Raw genomic sequence first — 26,003 nt, 5'->3', positions numbered from 1 at the left:
AAACTCATGAGTGAATGAGCAACTTTTCCGTAATGCATCAATACTGAACATGCAGAAACACGTGACTGACAGAGGAAATCTGACCTCAGATTTGAATTCAGCACCCCAAAATTACCCTCAATCAGTTCTCAAAGTCCATGCAAGAATTTATTTATTTTTGACCAGTGAAGATGGTAAAAAGTACTCACCATCAACAGGAACATAAATTTGTACAATCTACTAGGGGAGGTGATGGTCTAGTGGTTAAGGTGTTGGGCTTGAGTCCAGAAGATGATGGGTTCAAATCCCCGCCTGACTGGAAAATTACTAAGGGCCCTTGGGCAAGGCCTTTAATCCCCTATTGCTCCCGGTGTGTAGTGAGCGTCTTGTATGCATCGGGGTGAATGTGAGGCATAATTGTAAAGCGCTTTGAGCATCTGATGCAGATGGAAAAGTGCTATATAAATGCAGTCCATTTACTATCACAGTATTTTGTTTCTATTGTTATAGTTTTTCACAGAAATAACAAACACAAACACTGCTCCTACCATGAGTTTAAAACATGTTGCTTTGACTGTTTGGTTGCCTGAAAAGGTGAAGTGACTTCACAGTATCTTTCTGAATAAAAAAAGGCCTGCAAAGGTATTTTCAACTTAAAATGCTGAGAGTGGATGCACAAAAAAAAAGAAAAGAAAAAAAAAGCAGATCACTTGGACAAAATTTTTTGTGTAGGTGCCCGTATATGCCTCCGTTCTCCTTTAGAGCAACTAAAAAAAAAAACATGCTGCTGCTCAGAAAAAAGGACCCTGTGCTATAAGCACTGGGCCTTAGTGGGAACTCTGCCTTGTCATACTCTGACCAGGCTTACCTGTATCCCTATTACAGTGCTAGTCAAAACCACATTTAAAAATATCATTCCCTGCCACAGACATGGATTTTGGAACATTTTTTGTATTTATCGTACACAATTATCACCACATCTGAAGAAAAAATTTATTGGAGCTTTACATTCAACGTTGGCCCTTGTCCCAATGGACGATGTGAGCTTAACTGACGTTTAGTACTGAAGCACGATGGTGGGTGTGACATATAGATTTTGCTTTCAAATTTCAGCAAAGGTTTTATGGTCTCCACTTGGGCCTGGCTTAGAAGAGAAACCCTGTAATTGTGGTGTGGATTGGACTTTTTTCACATTGCACTTAGTTTTGTTGTTTTTTTTAACCATGGTGGAGATATATACTCTACGTAGTGCATTCATTGCCTGTGAGGATCCACAGACTCTAGATTGGGTAGTGTTTATAAAATAGGTAGGTAGGTTCTTGTTATCATATACACACTATCATTATTAAATGGACCGCAATGGAAATAAGGGTTTTCACTTTCTTGTATTTTTAAAATATTTACAATTAAGTACTTACATTGAACTTACTAAATAAAATCACGCATGCATGCACACAAACACACTTTTTTAATACAAAGATGATTTACCTCCCCCTCCTGGAATGTCATGTAAGTCCAGAATGTAATTAGCAAAGTCCATTGTTCAGTGTTGTTTCTCCAAAAATATTAGTCCTATCAACGTTCTGTTTTGACGGTGTTCAACCATGACCCAAAATACATAAGCATACCAAATGGCAAATGTCAGCTCTCCCCAGTTTGTCTGTGATTGAAGTTAGATGCACCCATTAATTTTCAAATGTCAAAGCATCAATTTCTTTTAATATCCACCAAATACCAAACAGTTCCAGGTGTGCAGCATTAAAACCACCACTGTGCATGTCAATGCACTCTGGAACATGTCCGTAGCTCTCAGTGGATCAGTGCCACAATAACAAGTTTGTGCACATTGCAACCTTTAGAAGTGATTCAGATACAGGGAGCAGATTCTGTCAGCGTTAAAGCCCTGAAAGCACCATTCTAACAGTTAGAGGGTGAGAGCCTGTAAACAAAGCTCTGCAGTATTTGTGAAAATGGACCCGGCCGCATGCTCTGTCTTGAGGGGGAAACCCTGCCACAAAGTAGCATCATTAAAACTGGAGGTTTCCCTCCCGTAAAGGAAGGCTTTGTGCTGTTTTGAAAGTCATCCAGCAGTGTCCATTTTGTGTGAAATCATCATTCACATCCCACGGTTAGATTTCTGTGGAAAACTACCGGGGGGAACTGTATGTCTCAGCCAGCCAACATGTCTATTGGCTTGTGGCTTCTCCGCTCGCCACACCCTCCATGTGTGTGTCAGGTGTGGAATGAGAATACCTCAACACACAGAGAGAACAACAAGCAGAGCTGCTCCCAAAACCAAACCCACAAAATAAAATATGTGCTTTCCAGCAGCAACTGTGACTCCAGAAGTCATTCTTTTCCTTTTCTTATCAGCAGTTTGAGAAACAAATGAAAAACTCAACAAAGCAACTGAAAAACTCAATAAAAACTCAAATTCTGTTTAAAAAGTGTTTTCTTTTACCCTTTCTCTTACCTGTCACCAACTCATACTTTGTCTTCTGAATGGTTGACCTCAGTGTTCAACTGTCCATGCACCTCTGGGTTTAATTGGTCCACATCCTTTATAAATGGTATTAGAACATCTCTGCTAAGGTTTAAAAAGGATCTGAGTGAACCCAATGTGCAGGCAGCAAATGGACAAACAATGTAGTGCAAAAACAATATGTTTCAATGCTCCAAAAGTGAATCTTAATCCAGACTGGTGAAGTAGAAAAACAGATTCAAACAAAACAGGATAAGGTGGTATAAACACAAAAATAACTACAACCACTAAAAAGTTTGGAGGTGATGGTCTGTTGGGCTTGAGACCAGAGGATCCTCGATTCAAATCCCAGCCTGACCGGAAAATCATTAAGGGCCCTTGGGCAAGGTCCCTAACCCCCTATTTGCTCCCGGTGTGTAGTGAGCGCCTTGTATGGCAGCACCCTCACATCTGGGTGAATGTGAGGCATTATTGTAAAGCACTTTGAGCATCTGATGCAGATGTAAAAGTGCAGAGTCCATTTACCATTTAGTTACAAGAAGAGTCCAGGTACTTACAAACAGCGTGCACAACATGAGCAGAGGGTCAACACAAAGGAACCAGTCTAACCATGACTCAGCTGATGAACCAAAATGGGGGACAGGTGATGGGGTTAAAGGTCAAGAACCAACCAAAAGATGAAATGAACTTAGCAGACATCTAAGTGTAAGTGAAAACATACAATAACAAACATACGTAACCTGAGCAGAAGAAAAACACAAAACCAAAATATAAATCAAAGTAACTCAAGTGCCTAAGTGGAAAGACTGACATGAAAACAGAGAGTAACTAGAGTGCCAAGGGCCCTGTGGGTTTCCGGCTCAATTAAAGCCCAAAGCCCCATTTCCAAATGAACAAATCTATGACTAGAACCTTTTTGACGTGAAACGTGTCAATGACCCATATTGCATCCTTGACAAATTCGAACAAAAGTTATCAGAGAGTTTTTGAGAAAATTGAATCCAAATACCCAAATTGTCTATTTTTGGCATAAAAATGGTCACCATTTACAAATGAACAAATCTATGACTAGAACGTTTTTGACGTGAAACATGTCAATGACCCATATTACATCCTTGACAAATTAGAACAAAAGTTAGCAGACAGTTTTTGAGAAAATTACCTTTAAGTGCTCAAAATGGCTATTTTCTGCATAAAAATGTCCGCCATTTCAAAATGAATGAATATGATTTTTAGACGGGAACAATATCAATACCCCATATTGCGTCCTTGTCAAATTAGAAAAAATTATCGGACATTTTTTGAGGTATTGCAATAAACCGAAGACACTGATGACTACAACGGATGCAGCCTCATGACAAAGGGTTAACGGTAACCCAAAGTTAAATCAAAGAAGGCAACATGTACAGTTGTATGTAAAAGTTTGGGCACCCCTGATGCTTTCCATGATTTTCTTTTATAAATCATTTGTTTTTTTGGATCAGCAATTTCAGTTAAATATATCACACAGCAGATAAACACAGTGATATTTGAGAAGTGAAATGAGGTTTATAGGATTTACAGAAAGTGTGCAATAATTCTTTAAACAAAATTAGGCAGGTACATAAATTTGGGCACCCCAACAGACAAAAAAAAAAAAAAAAAAAAATCAATATTTAGTAGATCCTCCTTTTGCAGAAATAACAGCCTCTGGTTGAAGGTATTTTGGACCATTATTCTTTACAAAACCTCTCAGGTTTGTTGGTTTCTGAGCATGAACAGTCCACTTAAAATCACGCCACAGATTTTCAATAATATTCAGGTCTGGGGACTGAGATGGCCATTCCAGAACGTTGTACTTGTTCCTCTGCATGAATGCCTTAATAGATTTTGAGCAGTGTTTAGGGAAGTTGTCTTGTTGAAAGATCCAGCCCCGGCGCAACTTCAACTTTGTCACTGATTAATGAACATTGTTCTCAAGAATCTGCTGATATTGACTGGAATCCATGTGACCCTCAGTTTTAACAAGATTCCCAGTACCTGCAGTGGCCACACAGCCACACAGCATGATGGAACCACCTCCAAATTTTACTGTAGGTAACAAGTATTCTTCTTGGAATGCTGTGTTCTTTTTCAGCCATGCATACTGTCCCTTGTTATGTCCCAATAAACTCAATTTTAGTTTCATCAGTCCACAGCATCTTATTCCAAAATCAATCAATCAATCAATCAATTTTTTATATAGCGCCAAATCACAACAAACAGTTGCCCCAAGGCGCTTTATATTGTAAGGCAAGGCCATACAATAATTATGTAAAACCCCAACGGTCAAAACGACCCCCTGTGAGCAAGCACTTGGCTACAGTGGGAAGGAAAAACTCCCTTTTAACAGGAAGAAACCTCCAGCAGAACCAGGCTCAGGGAGGGGCAGTCTTCTGCTGGGACTGGTTGGGGCTGAGGGAGAGAACCAGGAAAAAGACATGCTGTGGAGGGGAGCAGAGATCGATCACTAATGATTAAATGCAGAGTGGTGCATACAGAGCAAAAAGAGAAAGAAACAGTGCATCATGGGAACCCCCCAGCAGTCTACGTCTATAGCAGCATAACTAAGGGATGGTTCAGGGTCACCTGATCCAGCCCTAACTATAAGCTTTAGCAAAAAGGAAAGTTTTAAGACTAATCTTAAAAGTAGAGAGGGTGTCTGTCTCCCTGATCTGAATTGGGAGCTGGTTCCACAGGAGAGGAGCCTGAAAGCTGAAGGCTCTGCCTCCCATTCTACTCTTACAAACCCTAGGAACTACAAGTAAGCCTGCAGTCTGAGAGCAAAGCGCTCTATTGGGGTGATATGGTACTACGAGGTCCCTAAGATAAGATGGGACCTGATTATTCAAAACCTTATAAGTAAGAAGAAGAATTTTAAATTCTATTCTAGAATTAACAGGAAGCCAATGAAGAGAGGCCAATATGGGTGAGATATGCTCTCTCCTTCTAGTCCCCGTCAGTACTCTAGCTGCAGCATTTTGAATTAACTGAAGGCTTTTTATGGAACTTTTAGGACAACCTGATAATAATGAATTACAATAGTCCAGCCTAGAGGAAATAAATGCATGAATTAGTTTTTCAGCATCACTCTGAGACAAGACCTTTCTGATTTTAGAGATATTGCGTAAATGCAAAAAAGCAGTCCTACATATTTGTTTAATATGCGCTTTGAATGACATATCCTGATCAAAAATGACTCCAAGATTTCTCACAGTATTACTAGAGGTCAGAGTAATGCCATCCAGAGTAAGGATCTGGTTAGACACCATGTTTCTAAGATTTGTGGGGCCAAGTACAATAACTTCAGTTTTATCTGAGTTTAAAAGCAGGAAATTAGAGGTCATCCATGTCTTTATGTCTGTAAGACAATCCTGCAGTTTAGCTAATTGGTGTGTGTCCTCTGGCTTCATGGATAGATAAAGCTGGGTATCATCTGCGTAACAATGAAAATTTAAGCAATACCGTCTAATAATACTGCCTAAGGGAAGCATGTATAAAGTGAATAAAATTGGTCCTAGCACAGAACCTTGTGGAACTCCATAATTAACTTTAGTCTGTGAAGACGATTCCCCATTTACATGAACAAATTGTAATCTATTAGACAAATATGATTCAAACCACCGCAGCGCAGTGCCTTTAATACCTATGGCATGCTCTAATCTCTGTAATAAAATTTTATGGTCAACAGTATCAAAAGCAGCACTGAGGTCCAACAGAACAAGCACAGAGATGAGTCCACTGTCCGAGGCCATAAGAAGATCATTTGTAACCTTCACTAATGCTGTTTCTGTACTATGATGAATTCTAAAACCTGACTGAAACTCTTCAAATAGACCATTCCTCTGCAGATGATCAGTTAGCTGTTTTACAACTACCCTTTCAAGAATTTTTGAGAGAAAAGGAAGGTTGGAGATTGGCCTATAATTAGCTAAGATAGCTGGGTCAAGTGATGGCTTTTTAAGTAATGGTTTAATTACTGCCACCTTAAAAGCCTGTGGTACATAGCCAACTAACAAAGATAGATTGATCATATTTAAGATCGAAGCATTAAATAATGGTAGGGCTTCCTTGAGCATCCTGGTAGGAATGGGGTCTAATAAACATGTTGATGGTTTGGATGAAGTAACTAATGAAAATAACTCAGACAGAACAATCGGAGAGAAAGAGTCTAACCAAATACCGGCATCACTGAAAGCAGCCAAAGATAACGATACGTCTTTGGGATGGTTATGAGTAATTTTTTCTCTAATAGTTAAAATTTTGTTAGCAAAGAAAGTCATGAAGTCATTACTAGTTAAAGTTAATGGAATACTCAGCTCAATAGAGCTCTGACTCTTTGTCAGCCTGGCTACAGTGCTGAAAAGAAACCTGGGGTTGTTCTTATTTTCTTCAATTAGTGATGAGTAGAAAGATGTCCTAGCTTTACGGAGGGCTTTTTAATAGAGCAACTGACTCTTTTTCCAGGCTAAGTGAAGATCTTCTAAATTAGTGAGATGCCATTTCCTCTCCAACTTACGGGTTATCTGCTTTAAGCTACGAGTTTGTGAGTTATACCACGGAGTCAGGCACTTCTGATTTAAAGCTCTCTTTTTTAGAGGAGCTACAGCATCCAAAGTTGTCTTCAATGAGGATGTAAAACTATTGACGAGATACTCTATCTCACTTACAGAGTTTAGGTAGCTACTCTGCACTGTGTTGGTATATGGCATTAGAGAACATAAAGAAGGAATCATATCCTTAAACCTAGTTACAGCGCTTTCTGAAAGACTTCTAGTGTAATGAAACTTATTCCCCACTGCTGGGTAGTCCATCAGAGTAAATGTAAATGTTATTAAGAAATGATCAGACAGAAGGGAGTTTTCAGGGAATACTGTTAAGTCTTCTATTTCCATACCATAAGTCAGAACAAGATCTAAGATATGATTAAAGTGGTGGGTGGACTCATTTACTTTTTGAGCAAAGCCAATAGAGTCTAATAATAGATTAAATGCAGTGTTGAGGCTGTCATTCTCAGCATCTGTGTGGATGTTAAAATCGCCCACTATAATTATCTTATCTGAGCTAAGCACTAAGTCAGACAAAAGGTCTGAAAATTCACAGAGAAACTCACAGTAACGACCAGGTGGACAATAGATAATAACAAATAAAACTGTTTTTTGGGACTTCCAATTTGGATGGACAAGACTAAGAGTCAAGCTTTCAAATGAATTAAAGCTCTGTCTGGGTTTTTGATTAATTAATAAGCTGGAATGGAAGATTGCTGCTAATCCTCCACCCAGGCCCGTGCTACGAGCATTCTGACAGTTAGTGTGACTCGGGGGTGTTGACTCATTTAAACTAACATATTCATCCTGCTGTAACCAGGTTTCTGTAAGGCAGAATAAATCAATATGTTGATCAATTATTATATCATTTACCAACAGGGACTTAGAAGAGAGAGACCTAATGTTTAATAGACCACATTTAACTGTTTTAGTCTGTGGTGCAGTTGAAGGTGCTATATTATTTTTTCTTTTTGAATTTTTATGCTTAAATAGATTTTTGCTGGTTATTGGTGGTCTGGGAGCAGGCACCGTCTCTACGGGGATGGGGTAATGAGGGGATGGCAGGGGGAGAGAAGCTGCAGAGAGGTGTGTAAGACTACAACTCTGCTTCCTGGTCCCAACCCTGGATAGTCACGGTTTGGAGGATTTAAGAAAATTGGCCAGATTTCTAGAAATGAGAGCTGCTCCATCCAAAGTGGGATGGATGCCGTCTCTCCTAACAAGACCAGGTTTCCCCAGAAGCTTTGCCAATTATCTATGAAGCCCACCTCATTTTTTGGACACCACTCAGACAGCCAGCAATTCAAGGAGAACATGCGGCTAAACATGTCACTCCCGGTCCGATTGGGGAGGGGCCCAGAGAAAACTACAGAGTCCGACATTGTTTTTGCAAAGTTACACACCGATTTAATGTTAATTTTAGTGACCTCCGATTGGCGTAACCGGGTGTCATTACTGCCGACGTGAATTACAATCTTACCCAATTTACGCTTAGCCTTAGCCAGCAGTTTCAAATTTCCTTCAATGTTGCCTGCTCTGGCCCCCGGAAGACAATTGACTATGGTTGCTGGTGTCGCTAACTTCACATTTCTCAAAACAGAGTCGCCAATAACCAGAGTTTGTTCCTCGGCGGGTGTGTCGTCGAGTGGGGAAAAATGGTTAGAGATGTGAACGGGTTGGCGGTGTACACAGGGCTTCTGTTTAGAACTACGCTTCCTCCTCACAGTCACCCAGTCAGCCTGCTTTCCCGGCTGCTCGGGATCTGCCAGGGGGTAACTAATGGCGGCTAAGCTACCTTGGTCCGCACCGACTACAGGGGCCTGGCTAGCTGTAGAATTTTCCACGGTGCGGAGCCGAGTCTCCAATTCGCCCAGCCTGGCCTCCAAAGCTACGAATAAGCTACACTTATTACAAGTACCGTTACTGCTAAAGGAGGCCGAGGAATAACTAAACATTTCACACCCAGAGCAGAAAAGTGCGGGAGAGACAGGAGAAGCTGCCATGCTAAATCGGCTAAGAGCTAGTAGCTACGCTAAGCTAGCGGATTCCTAAAAACACGCAAAGTGAATAATGTGTAAATAATTTAGAGGTGATTCAGCAGAAGGAGTGCTTTAGTTAAGGCACGTAAAGATTACACTGGGAAACAAATCGTAATCTAGATAACTAGATCAATCTAACTGCGCAGATTAAACAGCTAACAGATACAGAAAAACACCGCTGTGCTCCGGAACAGGAAGTGATACAATACCGCAGTGAGAGCCAACCACCAGTAGAGGCTGGCTTGTCCAAATATGCTTTAGCATACCTCAAGCGACTCTGTCTGTGGTGTGTACGCAGAAAAGGCTTTCTCTGCATTACAGCATCATACAGCATCTCTGCGTTGTATAGCAAGATCATGTTGTAGGTCTTTGGAGCAGGTCTGTGGGTTGACTAATTTGCCTGCCTAATTTTGTTTAAATAATTATTGCACACTTTCTGTAAATACTAGAAACTTCATTTCACTTCTCAAATATCAGTGTGTTCATCTGCTACATGATATATTTTAACTGAAATTTCTGAACCAGACAACTAATGTTTTAGAAAGGAAAATCATGAAAAGTATCAGGGGTGCCCAAACCTTTGCATGCAGCTATAATCAATTACAACCTACAACAAAAACTAAACAATAATCAAAAACTAAATCGAGGAATACACAAAGAAAATAAACCTGGAACTCACAAGTGTGCAAAATCAGGGAAAGCATAACATCAAGAACTAAGAACACATAAAGGGCACACAAGAGAGAAATAATTAAACTATCACAAGAACTATATGATAACCAAAAACTACATGAAGAACTGAAGCAGAAAGGCAATGTGGAACTCAAGAGTAAAAAGGGTGCAATCTGGGGGAACATGAAGTGAACAGGTGGCAAGGGGAACATGATAAAACACAGACAGAGGACTGATCGCAATGATGACAGAGAGAGCGACCAAGGACATATCACAAGACACACAGATGACTGTCAAAGACAAAAAACAAAGAGCAAACCAAAAAGGCCGACAGGGGACAAGACACAGATGTGACACGAGAGCACACACACGAGGTAGAGGGATGACAGGGAAAGAAGGACACACACACACACACACAGACACACACACACACACACACTGAAAGCCAGGAGAGCCGTGGGAAACAAACAGGGCAGAACACAAACCATGAATAGAGGGCACAACCAGGTAGTCAGAAGCAGACCCAACCGTCTCCTCGAAACTTGATTGTATTCTGTTCCACTGTGCTTTCTATCATTCTCTATTACAGTTTTTGACTCCACGTCACTGACTCTTGCTATCATTCCTGGCTCCTGTTGTTGTGCTCTGGTTACAGTGTTTTGACCCCATGTTAGAGACTCTCGCTGCCATTCCAGATTCCTCTCTTTAACCCTTTGGACTCTGTGGTATCAGAATCCCTGGTTATTGAACTCATTCTGTGTTTTGGATCATTCTGCTGCCTAGCCCCACTGAAAGACTCTTGTTAGTGAGAACTCTGGTTTTTGAACTTTGCCTGGCTCTGGATTATTCTGCATTTCCTCCCTCACATAAACTGAAGTTATTTGTTGACTCATTACCATGTGCTAGACTCAGGCTAGTGTTACTGACCATCCCTCTAATCCAGGGGCGCTGCCAGGGATTTTGGGCCCAATGAAAAGAAATCTTACTGGGCCACCCCATATTATTTTGTCAGTATTATAATTGTATTAGGGGCCTCTCTTGGCCCCTGTCAATCATGGGTCCCTAGAATCCTTCTCCTTATTCTCCCCTTTTCGACACCCCTGCTCCTGCCTGCTATGCGGCTGTGGTTACCTTGTTCTAAACTGTAGTAATTATAGTTAGAACAATCATATCTATTCTAACTGTCCTTTCTCTGTGATGAGTCTTTGACTGGATCCTTTATCAATGAGCTTTGGACTGACATACACAAACTGTGGTGCCCATGTCAACAACAGAAAGTTTTGGCCTGGCTACCTTGCTGCGTAGCAATAGAACTAATCTCAATAGTCCTAAAAATAGTTAAAAAAACAAACAAAAAAGTTTGCAGGAGAGACAAATTCGGGGTGGTTCTATGAATGCATATTGGCAACATGCACCAATGGTTTTTGGCCTGAAGCAACATTTTTTTCATGACACATGGGGGCAGCATGAGCACTTAAAAAATAAATCATTGGCACCGCAAACCGGTTTCTATTATCTATCATATTGTTACCGTTGTCTTCTTTATATCAGCAGAATTCCGTCTCTGAGAGGAGGGATGTCAATCAAATCTTGCTCTTCAGAAACAACCAATCACAGCAGAGTTAGTACTGACCCTGGTTCCCTCTTCCATTGTGCAACAGTTTCTAGTGAGAGAGCAGAAATTATCTTCGAGAGAGGGGGGTAATTTTTAAGTGGTTGTTTGGCGCGCTGGTCACATATTCCTCCTCCCTCGCAGCACATTTTTCCACTCGGGGAGCAGTTTCCTCTGAGTGCGCGTTCACGCAGAGATAATTAATATCTCACAGTTAATATCTACGTGTATAAAATATTATCATATACCTAGAAATGATACGCCAATATGATTGGATAAAACACTAAAGAATAAATAGCAATACACCCTTTTCGCGGACGGGTAATATTTTTCATACCACCCGAGTAAAACCCACAAAATGAATGTTGCCTTGGTAATCAGCCAATCCGGACAGCAGAGCGGCGCCACGACAAGAGGCGCGGTCAGAGGAACTGTGAAATACTGGTGAGTCACTATTAATAATTTCTTACGTGCCCATCCTCGTAGGTTGATCATTAAAATTAAATTTGTTAGTTCGAAAAGCTATCATAATTATTTATAGGAAAACGTTCTATTTTTTTATACTAAGGTTTGAACTTTGAGTGTTTACACAGGAGAGAAAAGTGAGAAAATGTTAATGCCTGTTTGAAAAAAGTGTATAAAGTGTGTACTGAGGGGTTTAACAGCTTTAAAACATCTATAATAATTGTAAAAAATAACGCTGACTACTTGGCAGATTTCGCCTATCACGGGTTATTTTTAGAATGTAACTCCCACGATAAACGAGGGACCACTGTATATGATAAAATCGTTATCAAGTTGTTCACCAATGAATATGGCTTTTTACACCCTTCAGAAAGCCATACAACATTTATCATTTATAGGTATATGGTAAAATTATTATCAAGTTGTTCACCAATGAATATGGCTTTTTACACCCTTCAGAAAGCCATACAACATTTATCATTTATAGGTATATGGTAAAATTATTATCAAGTTGTTCACCAATGAATATGGCTTTTTACACCCTTCAGAAAATCATACAACATTAATCATTTATAGGTATATGATAAAATCATTATATCACCTGAAAAAAACCATACACCCTGAGGTTTTCTGAAGGGTGTAAAAAGCCATATTCATTGGTGAACAACTTGGTAACTGATAATATTATCTGTTAGCTCCACAGTAATAAAGCTGAGAAAGATTTTAGAGTCAGAGATACGTTTAAACAGCATGACTGCTGATTGATGACAATCCAGGCACCCAGACCTAAAACAAACTGTTTGCAAAGTCTGACACAGCAATCAACCACTAAACAGATCAGGAACGTTACTATGAATTTGTGTGATTTATATGTTCAGTACCCCAGTTGGGTTACCTGTACCAGGTGTGTATCTCCTCCTTGGGGTGGTAGATCTTATCTTTCTTTTCCTTTTCACAATATGGAGGTTCTTTTTGCAAATCTGAGGTATTTGTTAACTGAAAGAAAATATTGTCTTGGTGCAACAAAATCAAGAACACATGGTTATTCTTTTTAACCCTCTGGGGCTGACGCCATCATATACGACGGCTGAGACCAAGCTTTACTAAATTATAAATGACTTTTTAATGATATGAGATAGAAACTTACTCTCTTTTTTGATGAAAAGGTAACTCCCCAGACCTTCGATCCACCGTCGGCCATCTTTGTACTACTCCTCATAGAAGCTGTGTGATGACGTGCTGAATGTGAGTGTCCAATCGGAATTGGTTCACCGTCACATGGTTTTCCAAAATCCAATCATAGGGCAGATTTACCTCACGTGATAAACCAAACCTCGTTTTCAGGAGTGATATCTTACTAGTTGGCCCGTTTGAATAGCCCCCTAAGTCCTCCAATGTGCCCTGCACCATTACGCACAGCGAAAGTAAAAGCAGACAGAGAGCCTCGAATGACAATCTCATGTGCTCAAACAAAGAGTGTGTAACTATCAGGATTGCTCTACGAGTTTGCATTTGAATGTTACTGGATTACTCTGTGGCTCTCCCCCTCTGGCATAAAGCACTGTTTACCATATCAATGAGGTGAGAGAGAGTGGCCGCTCCTCAGACTGTAGGAGCCAAAGTGTAAAATGAAAGCTGCTTGCAGAGTCAGACAGAAGACTCCAAAACACAGTAGAAATAGAAATTTGTGATGTGACCTTTGTCTAATAGCAGACAGAAATTGCTTTGAAGTTGAGTTGAAGACAAACAAAACGCATAGACCATTTTGTATATATTGTTCAAAATGTGCATTTTTGTTTATTGTTTGAACTTTTTTGTTGTACAGTCTTTCACACAAGACCTCATATTTGTTGGGAAAGTGTAAGACACGGACCCACACAGGGGTATAAATGAACGGACAATAGAGATGCCAATGAATACAATTTAATATTGCAAAATGTGCACTACAGGTCAAACACTGCTTTAGTCTGTCAATCAAAAGTTCCACAAGAAGGTGCCTGTGGGCAGGTCCGAGGATAGGAGATGCCTTATCCAGAGAAGAGCTGGGACCTACAAGGTTCCACCGCCAACGGAGACCTGCAACACACCGGAGCTGCCAAATCCCGAGTCCCCAGGTGGCTACTGCTCCCAGCTGTCAGATCTGGTACTGCTGGCAGGAAAAACAAACAGGTTACGGTGGGTGTGTGTACAACCAGCAACAGTCAGCAAAAATCACAGTTCCTTCCTGAGGTTAAACTCCACCACTCCCGGAAAACAGTAACACTGAAGACGTGCAGTACCAACAGTATACTTAAAGATAAGAGAAGTGAGGAGTGGAAACGCCAACTCCCTCCAACTTCCACAAACCCAGCTCCAAGCTTCGAGTATACCAAAGGTTACAACTGCAAAAATCAGAAACAGTAATGTGCGAACGGCACAAAGCGGCTGAGTAGGTTACCTGTGTGGTAAGCTGATAAGTCGGCAGGGTTCTGATGATTCTCCCAGGCTTTTATTGTGGTGATGGTGATGATGATGATGACTGACAGCTGTCAGTGTCGGCGCACCTGGAGCTCCTGCGAGGCGACTGCGCCCTCTGGTGCCTGAAGCCTGACATCAGGCAGGGCACCCTCTGGTGTTGGGCCAGCAGTACCTCCTCTTCGGGCGGCCCACACAACAGTATTACCTTCATAAAGTGTCAAAACAGTTGTTTATTATAGTTTACTGTGTGTTTTGAATAAATGTGTGTGGAAAATTATTTTCTGCTTTACTTTTCCTTTGTTATTTCTGATTGTAAACCTTTATTACACTTATAAAACACAACAAAAGCATATATATTATGAAAGGTTGACTTGAAAAAAAGAGACATAAAACTCAGTGTTGTATAAAGTACCGGAAAATCACCCTTAAGTAAAAGTACAGATACCCATTAAAAAAATTACTTTGGTAGAAGTTCAAGTCACTGATTGAAATGCTACTCAAGTAAAAGTCTTAAAGTATCTAGTATTTATTGTACTTAAGTATGACAAGTAATGTACAACTAAATGTACTCAAGTATTGAAAGAAAAAGTACAAGTAAATGTTAATAATCAAAAACGGACTGATTTTTTTTATATTACTAGGCTTGTAAATGACTGGTAGTATTAGTCAAAATACTGAAAATTGTGCACATCACACAAAAACACTTCAGAAACAAGGTTTCAAAACCTAAACGAGAGTAGGCTACTCACTAGGTGTTCACAGGAAACAGTTATTTATTTCTATATGTATTTATTTATTTTCATTGATACATGGTTTTATCTTTTCTGTTGTGTTTTGTTTCATTAGGTTCTTTTTGTCTCTTTCTCTAAAATTGTATTGTAACATTATTAGTCTATTTTCTAATTAGTCTATTTTTAACACCTGCATCAAATCACATCTGCTCGTTGACATTAACCCTATGTCATGAAATTGACCCTATGTGTCTTTTTGCAAGGAATGTTTTCACAGTTTTTGCTCTATGGCAAGATGCATTATCTTCTTGAAAAATGATTTCATCATCCTTAAACATCAGAAAAGTGTCCAAAATATCAACGTAAACTTGTGCATTTATTGATGATGTAATGACAGCCATCTCCCCAGTGCCTTTACATGACATGCAGCCCCATATCATCAATGACTGTGGAAATTTACATGTTGTCTTCAGGCAGTCATCTTTATAAATCTCATTGGAATGGCACCAAACAAAAGTTCCAGCATCATCACCTTGCCCAATGCAGATTCGAGATTCATCACTGAATATGACTTTCATCCAGTCATCCACAGTCCACGATTGCTTTTCTTTAGCCCGTTGTAACCTTGTTTTTTTCTGTTTAGGTGTTAATGATGGCTTTTGTTTAGCTTTTCTGTATGTAAATCCCATTTCCTTTAGGCGGTTTCTTACAGTTCGGTCACAGACGTTGACTCCAGTTTCCTCCCATTCGTTCCTCATTTGTTTTGTTGTGCATTTTCGATTTTTGAGACATATTGCTTTAGGTTTTCTGTCTTGACGCTTTGATGTCTTCCTTGGTCTACCAGTATGTTTGCCTTTAACAACCTTCCCATGTTGTTTGTATTTGGTCCAGAGTTTAGACACAGCTAACTGTGAACAACTAACATCTTTTGGAACATTGCGTGATGATTTACCCTCTTTTAAGAGTTTGATAATCCTCTCCTTTGTTTCAACTGACATCTCTCGTGTTGGAGCCATGATTCATGTCAGTCCACTTGGTGCAACAGCTCTCCAAGGTGTGATCACTCCTTTTTAGATGCAGACTAACGAGCAGATCTGATTTGATGCAGGTGTTAGTTTTGGGGATGAAAATTTACAGGGTGATTCCATAATTTATTCCTCAGAATTGAGTGAGTCCATATTTTTTTCCTCTGCTTGGTCTAAAAAAGTAACCATTACTGACTGCCACAATCTTTTTTTCTTGATTTCTTATAGTGTTTCTTAAAGCCAGAAAGTTGCCATTTGAAATGACTTTAGTTTTGTGTCATGTCTGTGATCTGCTTTTTTTCTACAAAATTAAACAACTGAATGAACATCCTCCGAGGCCGGTGATTCCATAATTTTTGCCAGGGGTTGTATATACAGAAAATATCTATTTCTCTCAAATATTGTTCACAAATCTGTCTAAATCTGTGATAGTGAGCACTTCTCCTTTGCTGAGATAATCCATCCCACCTCACAGGTGTGCCATATCAAGATGCTGATTAGACACCATGATTATTGCACAGGTACTTCGCCATCACTCTCACTGGCTCTCACTGGGGTTGCAAGCTGGTCACAGTGGGGTCTCCAACGTTAGAACATAGAAGTAGAGAGACTGGAATGCCAACTCAAGATCTCATTCCATTGACTTCTGTTTGTGAGCTTGTGACCCCGAGATTTCAGTCACTCGACCACAGGAGTTGGGGTAATTCACTTCCGGTCGTCTGCCAGCAATGGTGGTTGCATGGTTTTGCACACAAACTGGGATGGCGCTTACGAGGTTCTGCATACAAACCGCGTCTTGACTTGCATTTACCATAGGATTTATGGTGTTTTGCTGCAAAATTTATTTTGTTATCAGATAATAGTGTTGGGAAGGTGTCGTAACACGGACCCGCAACAGGGGGCGCAAATGAACGGACAATGGATAAGACAAAGAGTAACAATTTAATGTTGTGAAACGCACAACTGGATACAGACAAAAATATATAATGCCAATTAAACACAAGGTGACGTGCGGGCAGGCTCGAAGATAGGAGACCTCTGGCGATCGAAGAGCCGGGACCCACACAGCTTCCACCACCAACGGCCTGAAGAACACCGGAGCCGCCAAGTCCTGAGTCCCCAGGTGGTCACCGTCTTCTGTTGCAGACCCTGGTACTGCTGGCAGAAGATGAAAACAGTTAATGGTGAGTGTGTATCCACACACCCAGTAATCCTTCACCCACAGGTCTTCAGGGAGGGAAAACCTCCACCTCTGATACAGAATCACCCGTGCAGCTCCTAACAGTTGCTCCTTGGATGGAGTGAGAGGCGAAGACGTCGCAGACTCTCACTGCACGCCAATCCAATTATGACAGACCTCAGGAATACGGCTGCACACAGAACAATAATTAGTCTCAAAAAGTATGACTTGCAGAGAATTACCTTAAACGGTAGCTGATTTCTCGGCGAGGAGGTGGAGTAATAATCCGGCTTTTGTAGGGAAGGTGGTGATTGGTGACAGCTGGTGTAAATGAGTGACAGCTGTCACTCTCTGTTGTCTCGGCGCCCTCTCATGCTTGAAGCCCGCACTCCAAGCAGGGCGCCGACTGGTGGTGGTGGGCCAGCAGTACCTCCTCTTCAGCGGCCCACACAACAAATAGCTTGGTAAGCTTTCACTTGCAATGGTTATCTCATTTTCCGAAGGTGTGGCATTTATGGGGCTTTGCGCCTGAACTCTTCATATATATATATATGTGTGTGTGTGTGTGTGTGTGTGTGTGTGTGCATGTATTTGGGGGGATTTTAGTCAGTCCAACAGCAACATGCAGAGATGTGTGCGATATCAGAAGGTCGTCGGCCTCACTGCAGCAATTTCTGTTTTTTTTTTCCAGGATTTCAAAGAAATATTGGCTGGCATCAATCTTGGAGATCCTGATATTGTTCCAGAAGAACCACGTTCTTTTGCTGAACAACAAAACTCATTAAGAACAATTCACATTTTATTCACGGTCATAAATAATTTTGATATCACTGAGGTAATAGGTAACAGATAATCCAATAAAATATGCATCATTTATTTCAGTCCACACAAATCAAAGAAAATATGACAGACATCATGAAGGACCTGACACCTGCCTTCAGTTTTTATCAACCTGCCAAAACTGTGGAAAAATCACCAGCAAGCCCAGCGATTTTGTATGATATTACACGATTTAAAATTACATGAAAGTTTACATAACTGTTACATTGTTAGTTCTTGCATCATGAAGACGTCCAGGATATCTGGGATCAACCGCGAGGCCTCACAGGTGGCATTCTACCAGACAGGACAGGAGACCACCAGCTGACTCTTGAATGCTGAGTCGAGCAGTTCTCAGTCTGCAGTGTGGACAGCCTTGTTCCCTCGGATAAAATAGTATTTAGAGTAAAACAAAAAACATCAGTAAACATCAGTATTTACAGAATTGATTGAGTTAATTTTTGTAAACTCAATATAAACACAGAAAGGTGAACATATCAATGATACACAGGTTGCACAATAAAACACTTATTTCCCTTATGGTCCAAGTGAGGCTAAAACCTAACACTGAGGAGCTCGATTAAATATGTAAAGATTGCAAAGCCATTAGAATCTCATCAATTAATGTAACTAGCAATAAGTGTGTAGTTTATATATATATATATATATATATATATATATATATATATATATATATATATATATATATACACAATTTACATTGGGATATCAATAACATAAAAAAAGTACAAAAAAGTACAAATTTAACAGAGAACAATAAGATCTCAATAAATTAAAATAAATAACAACTGCATCCCTGTAAAAGTGTAGACAACAAATTTAGCACCACGTTTTGGAAAAGAAAATAATGGACTAGAAGATAAGATCGTCTTTTGGACCAGAAATCACATTAAAAAATAAAAATGAATAAAAAGGTGGTGTGAGCCTCTTTTCAATTTTCAATTTATTTTCATTTATATAGCACCAAATCACAACGGAGTTGCCTCAAAGCGCTTCACACAGGTAAGGTCTAACCTTACAACCCCCAGAGCAACAGTGGTAAGGAAAAACTCCCTCTGAGGAAGAAACCTCAAGCAGACCAGACTCAAAGGGGTGACCCTCTGCTTGGGCCATGCTACAAACAGAAATTACAGAACAATTCACAGAACAATTCATGGACGAATATACAAGAAATACTATTGGCGCAGAGGACAGGAGGGTCGCCAACACGAATACAACTCCCATCTGTGGATGGAGCTGCACCTTAAACAGAGAAAAAAACAGAATCAGGCATCAGAAACACAAAAAATACTGTATAATTTACCAGCATTAAACAACAAGAAAAACAGAGAAATACTAAGGTGATCGCCAGCCACTAGCCTTAAGCTTCACTAAAAGACCCAGAATTAGGTAAGTTGAGGCCGCGGCCCGCTCCAATTACTAATAAATGAATTAAAAGAGTAAAAAGCATAAAACAAAACTGTACCAGTATGCTAGCCATATGAAAGGGAAAATAAGTGCGTCTTAAGTCTGGACTTGAAAGTCTCTACAGAATCTGACTGTTTTATTGATGCAGGGAGATCATTCCACAGAACAGGGGCATGATAAGAGAAAGCTCTGTGACCCACAGACTCCTTATTCACCTTAGGGACACAAAGTAGTCCTGCACCCTGAGAACGTAAAGCCCGGGCTGGTACGTAAGGTTTAATTAGGTCAGCTAGGTAGGGAGGTGCCAGTCCATGAATAATTTTATAGGTTAGTAGCAGAACCTTAAAAACTGATCTCACTGGGACAGGAAGACAGTGAAGGGATGCCAAAATGGGTGTAATGTGGTCGAACTTTCTGCTTCGTGTCAAAAGTCTGGCTGCAGCATTTTGAACTAATTGGAGACCCATAATGCTAGACTGCAGTAAACCAGAAAATAGAACATTGCAGTAGTCCAATCTAGAAGAGATAAATGCATGGATCAGGGTCTCAGCATCAGCCATAGACAAGATGGGATGAATCTTCGCTATATTTCGCAGGTGGAAGAAAGCAGTCCTAGTAATATTTCTAATGTGGAGGCCAAAGGACAACGAAGGATCATAAATTACCCCAAGGTTCCTCACTTTGTCAGTGTGATGTATGACACACGAGCTGAGGCTGAGCGTAAGAATCAGAATCAGAATCAGAATTAGAAGAAGTTTATTGCCATTGCCAGTGAACAGGATTCACAGACTAGGAATTTTCTTCAGTACAATGGTGCACATTAAGAAGAGATAAAATGCTAAGATAAAATATAACATATGTGTCAAATAAGATAAAATATAAGATAAAAAAAAAGAAATATGAAATATGAACGGCTGTGTGCAACAGAAAAACAGAAAAAAAACAGTGCAGTGGGAGGAGTGCAATTAAAAACCAAAGTACACTGTCTAAAGTGACCCGTGATAAAATGATAAAGTGACAGAGTTAAGCTTAAGGTGACTGAGTTATGAGGAGTTCATGAGTCTAACGGCAGAGGGGAAGAAACTGTTCTTAGGAAGCGGTGACAGTCCACAGTGGTGATGGGGCTGTTGGTGAGGGCGAGGGATGGCGGGGGGCTGTGGCTTTCCTGAAGTCCACGATCATCTCCACTCTTTTCTGGGCATTAAGCTCCAAGTTGTTGCTGCTGCACCAGGTCACCAGCCGGTCCACCTCCCTCCTGTAGGCAGACTTATCCCCATCCGAAATGAGTCCGATGAGGGTGGTGTCATCCGCAAACTTGATGAGCTTTACAGAGTCGTGGCTGGAGGTGCAGCAGTTAGTGTAGAGGGAGAAGAGCAGAGGGGAAAGGACACAGCCCTGTGGAGATCCTGTGCTGAGAACCCGAGTGTTCGAGACATTTTTTCCCAGCCTCACACGCTGACTCCGGTTCGTCAGGAAGTCTGTGATCCACCTGTAGGTGGAGTTGGGCACGTGGAGCAGAGAAAGCTTGTCCTGGAGCAAAACTGGAAGGATGGTGTTGAATGCAGAGTTGAAGTCCACAAACAGGATCCTAGCGTAGGTTCCTGGGGAGTCCAGGTGCTGCAGGATGGAGTGCAGGGCCAGGTTTATGGCATCATCTACAGACCTGTTGGCTCTGTAGGCAAACTGCAGGGGATCAAGGAGGGGGTCGGTGAAGGACTTCAGGTGGGATAAAACCAGGCGTTCGAAGGTCTTCATGACTACAGACATGAGAGCCACAGGCCTGTAGTCATTAAGTCCAGTGATGCATGGTTTCTTGGGGACTGGAACTATGATTGAGGACTTGAAACAGACTGGAACATGGCATGACTCCAGGGAGGTGTTGAAGATCCCCGTGAAGACTGGGGCCAGCTCATCAGCGCAGTGTCTCAGGGTGGCAGGAGAGACACAGTCTGGGCCCAGGGCGTGACATGGATTCAGCCTTTTGAAATGTCTCCGCATGTCCTCCTCTTGGACCGAGAGGGCAACAGGGGGAGTGGGGAGGGCAGCAGTGAGAGGGGGGAGGTCCAGAGTGTTTGAATATCCAGTTGTGTGGGGGGTGGGGAGGTGTGAGTCCTTGTCTTCAAAACCGTGAATAGAAGACGTTCAGGTCGTTGGCCAGCTTGAGGTCGTCAATAGAACGAGGTGCTTTGGTCTTGTAGTTGGTGATCTCTTTCAACCCCCTCCACACAGAGGCCGAGTCGTTGGCAAAGAACCTTTGCTGCAGACGTGAACTGTACATAGATTTAGCCTTTGCCACCTCCTTGCTAAATCTGTACTTTGCACCTCTATAGCTGTCTCTGTCTCCTTCTCTGAAAGCCACCTCTTTCTGCTGACGGAGCTGCTGGAGTTTAGGTGTGAACCAGGGCTTGTCATTGTTATATCTCACCCTGGTACGCTGTGGGATGATGCTGTCTTCACAGAAATTAATATATGACGTCACAGTGTCCGTGTAGTCATCTAGACTGTCTGTTGAAGCCTCAAACATATCCCAATCCGTGGTGGCCAAGCACGCGCGTAGCTCCTCTACAGCTTCATTGCTCCACACTTTAGACGTCCTCACAACAGGTTTAGAGAGTTTTAGTCTCTGTCTGCACATGGGAATCAAGTGGACCATCACGTGATCTGAGAGTCCCAAAGCTGCACGGGCCACCGCACGGTAGGCGCTGCTCACTGTCGTGTAACAAGGATCTAACGTGCTCCCTTCTCTGGTCGGGCATTTAACAAACTGTTTGTATTTTGGTAATTCCTGACGGAGATTCCCTTTGTTAAAATCGCCGAGAATTATAACAAGAGAGTCCGGAAAGTCTCTCTCCATGCTCATAATCTGATCCGCGAGCGTGCGCTCGACCTCGTGCATGTCCACGCTCGGTGGAATATACACAGAGCAAAGTATGAAAGAGTTAAACTCACGTGGAGAGTAGAACGGTCTGCAGTTTATGAGGAGATATTCCAGAGAGGGACAGCAGTGTTGGGAGATCACAGTCCACATCGGAGCACCAGGCGTTGTTGATATAGAAGCAGAGTCCTCCCCCTCTAGTTTTTCCACCAGAGAGTGCTCGGTCTCTGTCTGCGCGGAGGAGTTGGAATCCCTCTAGTTGGAGCGCGCAGTCCGGTGTCTGTGCATTTAACCACGTCTCCTTAAAGCACAGTACACAAGATGAGGAGAAATCTCTATTCTTCTTCATCAGCAGTGCCAGCTCATCCATTTTGTTGTGGAGTGAGCGGACGTTGGAGAAAAATATCCCAGGTAGGGGCGTGCGCATGCCCCTTCGTATGAGGTGCACGAGAGCTCCAGCGCGTTTCCCTCTCCGCCGTCGTCTCACTTTTTTGGCCAAAAGTGAACCAGTTAAGCTGCAGGCACTAAAAAAACTGGCGTAATGTCCGTGGGTGTTGATGATTTGATGTTTAGAAGCTCCTCGCAGGTGTAGGGACACGATGACACACGATTCACGCACAAAAACAGACAAAACAGGGAGCACCAGAATACCAGGGCGCCTTCACGTGGCACCATCTTGGAAGGGTGTGCCAATTTGACCTGTTAACTGGTCAAATTGATGCTGATGTCTCACTGGACCAAGAACCATCATTTCAGTCTTATCAGAGTTTAAAAGTAGGAAGTTTCTAAACATCCAACTACTCACTGCTGCAAGGCAATCTTCTAAGGATTTATGTGAATGAGATTACCAGCATTATCGGCATGTATAACTGAGTATCATCTGCATAGCAGTGAAAGGTTCCAAAACACTACATACGAGGTCTGTCAGAAAAGTATCGGACCTTTTTATTTTTTGCAAAAACTATATGGATTTGAATCACTGTTTAGAACTACGCTTCCTCCTCACAGTCACCCAGTCAGCCTGCTTTCCCGGCTGCTCGGGATCTGCCAGGGGGTAACTAATGGCGGCTAAGCTACCTTGGTCCGCACCGACTACAGGGGCCTGGCTAGCTGTAGAATTTTCCACGTGCGGAGCCGAGTCTCCAATTCGCCCAGCCTGGCCTCCAAAGCTACGAATAAGCTACACATTATTACAAGTACCGTTACTGCTAAAGGAGGCCGAGGAATAACTAAACATTTCACCCCAGAGCAGAAATGCGGGAGAGACAGGAAAGCTGCCATGCTAAATCGGCTAAGAGCTAGTAGCTACGCTAAGCTAGCGGATTCCTAAAACACGCAAAGTGATAATGTGTAAATAATTTAGAGGTGATTCAGAAGGAGTGCTTTAGTTAAGGCACGTAAAGATTACACTGGGAAACAAATCGTAATCTAGATAACTAGATCAATCTAACTGCGCAGATTAAACAGCTAACAGATACAGAAAAACCCGCTGTGCTCCGGAACAGGAAGTGATACAATACCGCAGTGAGAGCCAACCACCAGTAGAGGCTGGCTTGTCCAATATGCTTTAGCATACCTCAAGCGACTCTGTCTGTGTGTGTACGCAGAAAGGCTTCTCTGCATTACAGCATCATACAGCATCTCTGCGTTGTATAGCAAGATCATGTTGTAGGTCTTTGGAGCAGGTCTGTGGGTTGACTAATTTGCCTGCCTAATTTTGTTTAAATAATTGCACACTTTCGTAAATACTAGAAACTTCATTTCACTTCTCAACTGTGTGTTCATCTGCTACTGATATATTTAACTGAAATTTCTGAACCAGACAACTAATGTTTTAGAAAGGAAAATCATGAAAAGTATCAGGGGTGCCCAAACCTTTGCATGCAGCTATAATCAATTACAACCTACAACAAAAACTAAACAATAATCAAAAACTAATCGAGGAATACACAAAGAAAATAACCTGGAACTCACAAGTGTGCAAATCAGGGAAAGCATAACATCAAGAACTAAGAACACATAAAGGGCACACAAGAGAGAAATAATTAAACTATCACAAGAACTATGATAACCAAAAACTACATGAAGAACTGAAGCAGAAAGGCAATGTGGAACTCAAGAGTAAAAAGGGTGCAATCTGGGGGAACATGAAGTGAACAGGTGGCAAGGGGAACATGATAAAACACAGACAGAGGACTGATCGCAATGATGACAGAGAGAGCGACCAAGGACATATCACAAGACACCAGATGACTGTCAAAGACAAAAACAAAGAGCAAACCAAAAAGGCCGACAGGGGACAAGACACAGATGTGACACGAGAGCACACACACGAGGTAGAGGGATGACAGGGAAAGAAGGAACACACACACACACAGACACACACACACACACACTGAAAGCCAGGAGAGCCGTGGGAAACAAACAGGGCAGAACACAAACCATGAATAGAGGGCACAACCAGGTAGTCAGAAGCAGACCCAACCGTCTCCTCGAAACTTGATTGTATTCTGTTCCACTGTGCTTTCTATCATTCTCTATTACAGTTTTTGACTCCACGTCACTGACTCTTGCTATCATTCCTGGCTCCTGTTGTTGTGCTCTGGTTACAGTGTTTTGACCCCATGTTAGAGACTCTCGCTGCCATTCCAGATTCCTCTCTTTAACCCTTTGGACTCTGTGGTATCAGAATCCCTGGTTATTGACTCATTCTGTGTTTTGGATCATTCTGCTGCCTAGCCCCACTGAAAGACTCTTGTTAGTGAGAACTCTGGTTTTGAACTTTGCCTGGCTCTGGATTATTCTGCATTTCCCTCACATAAACTGAAGTTATTTGTTGACTCATTACCATGTGCTAGACTCAGGCTAGTGTTACTGACCATCCCTAATCCGGGGCGCTGCCAGGGATTTGGGCCCAATGAAAAGAAATCTTACTGGGCCACCCCATATTATTTTGTCAGTATATAATTGTATTAGGGGCCTCTCTTGGCCCCTGTCAATCATGGGTCCCTAGAATCCTTCTCCTTATTCTCCCCTTTTCGACACCCCTGCTCCTGCCTGCTATGCGGCTGTGGTTACCTTGTTCTAAACTGTAGTAATTATAGTTAGAACAATCATATCTATTCTAACTGTCCTTTCTCTGTGATGAGTCTTTGACTGGATCCTTTATCAATGAGCTTTGGACTGACATACACAAACTGTGGTGCCCATGTCAACAACAGAAAGTTTTGGCCTGGCTACCTTGCTGCGTAGCAATAGAACTAATCTCAATAGTCCTAAAAATAGTTAAAAAAACAAACAAAAAAGTTTGCAGGAGAGACAAATTCGGGGTGGTTCTATGAATGCATATTGGCAACATGCACCAATGGTTTTTGGCCTGAAGCAACATTTTTTTCATGACACATGGGGGCAGCATGACACTTAAAAAATAATCATTGGCACCGCAAACCGGTTTCTATTATCTATCATATTGTTACCGTTGTCTTCTTTATATCAGCAGAATTCCGTCTCTGAGAGGAGGGATGTCAATCAATCTTGCTCTTCAGAAACAACCAATCACAGCAGTTAGTACTGACCCTGGTTCCCTCTTCCATTGTGCAACAGTTTCTAGTGAGAGAGCAGAAATTATCTTCGAGAGAGGGGGGTAATTTTAAGTGGTTGTTTGGCGCGCTGGT

This window comes from Thalassophryne amazonica, chromosome 8 (genome assembly GCF_902500255.1).
Source record: "Thalassophryne amazonica chromosome 8, fThaAma1.1, whole genome shotgun sequence".
NCBI lineage: Eukaryota > Metazoa > Chordata > Actinopteri > Batrachoidiformes > Batrachoididae > Thalassophryne > Thalassophryne amazonica.
The sequence above is the reverse complement of the archived record's forward strand: the minus strand, read 5'-3'. Positions refer to the sequence as shown.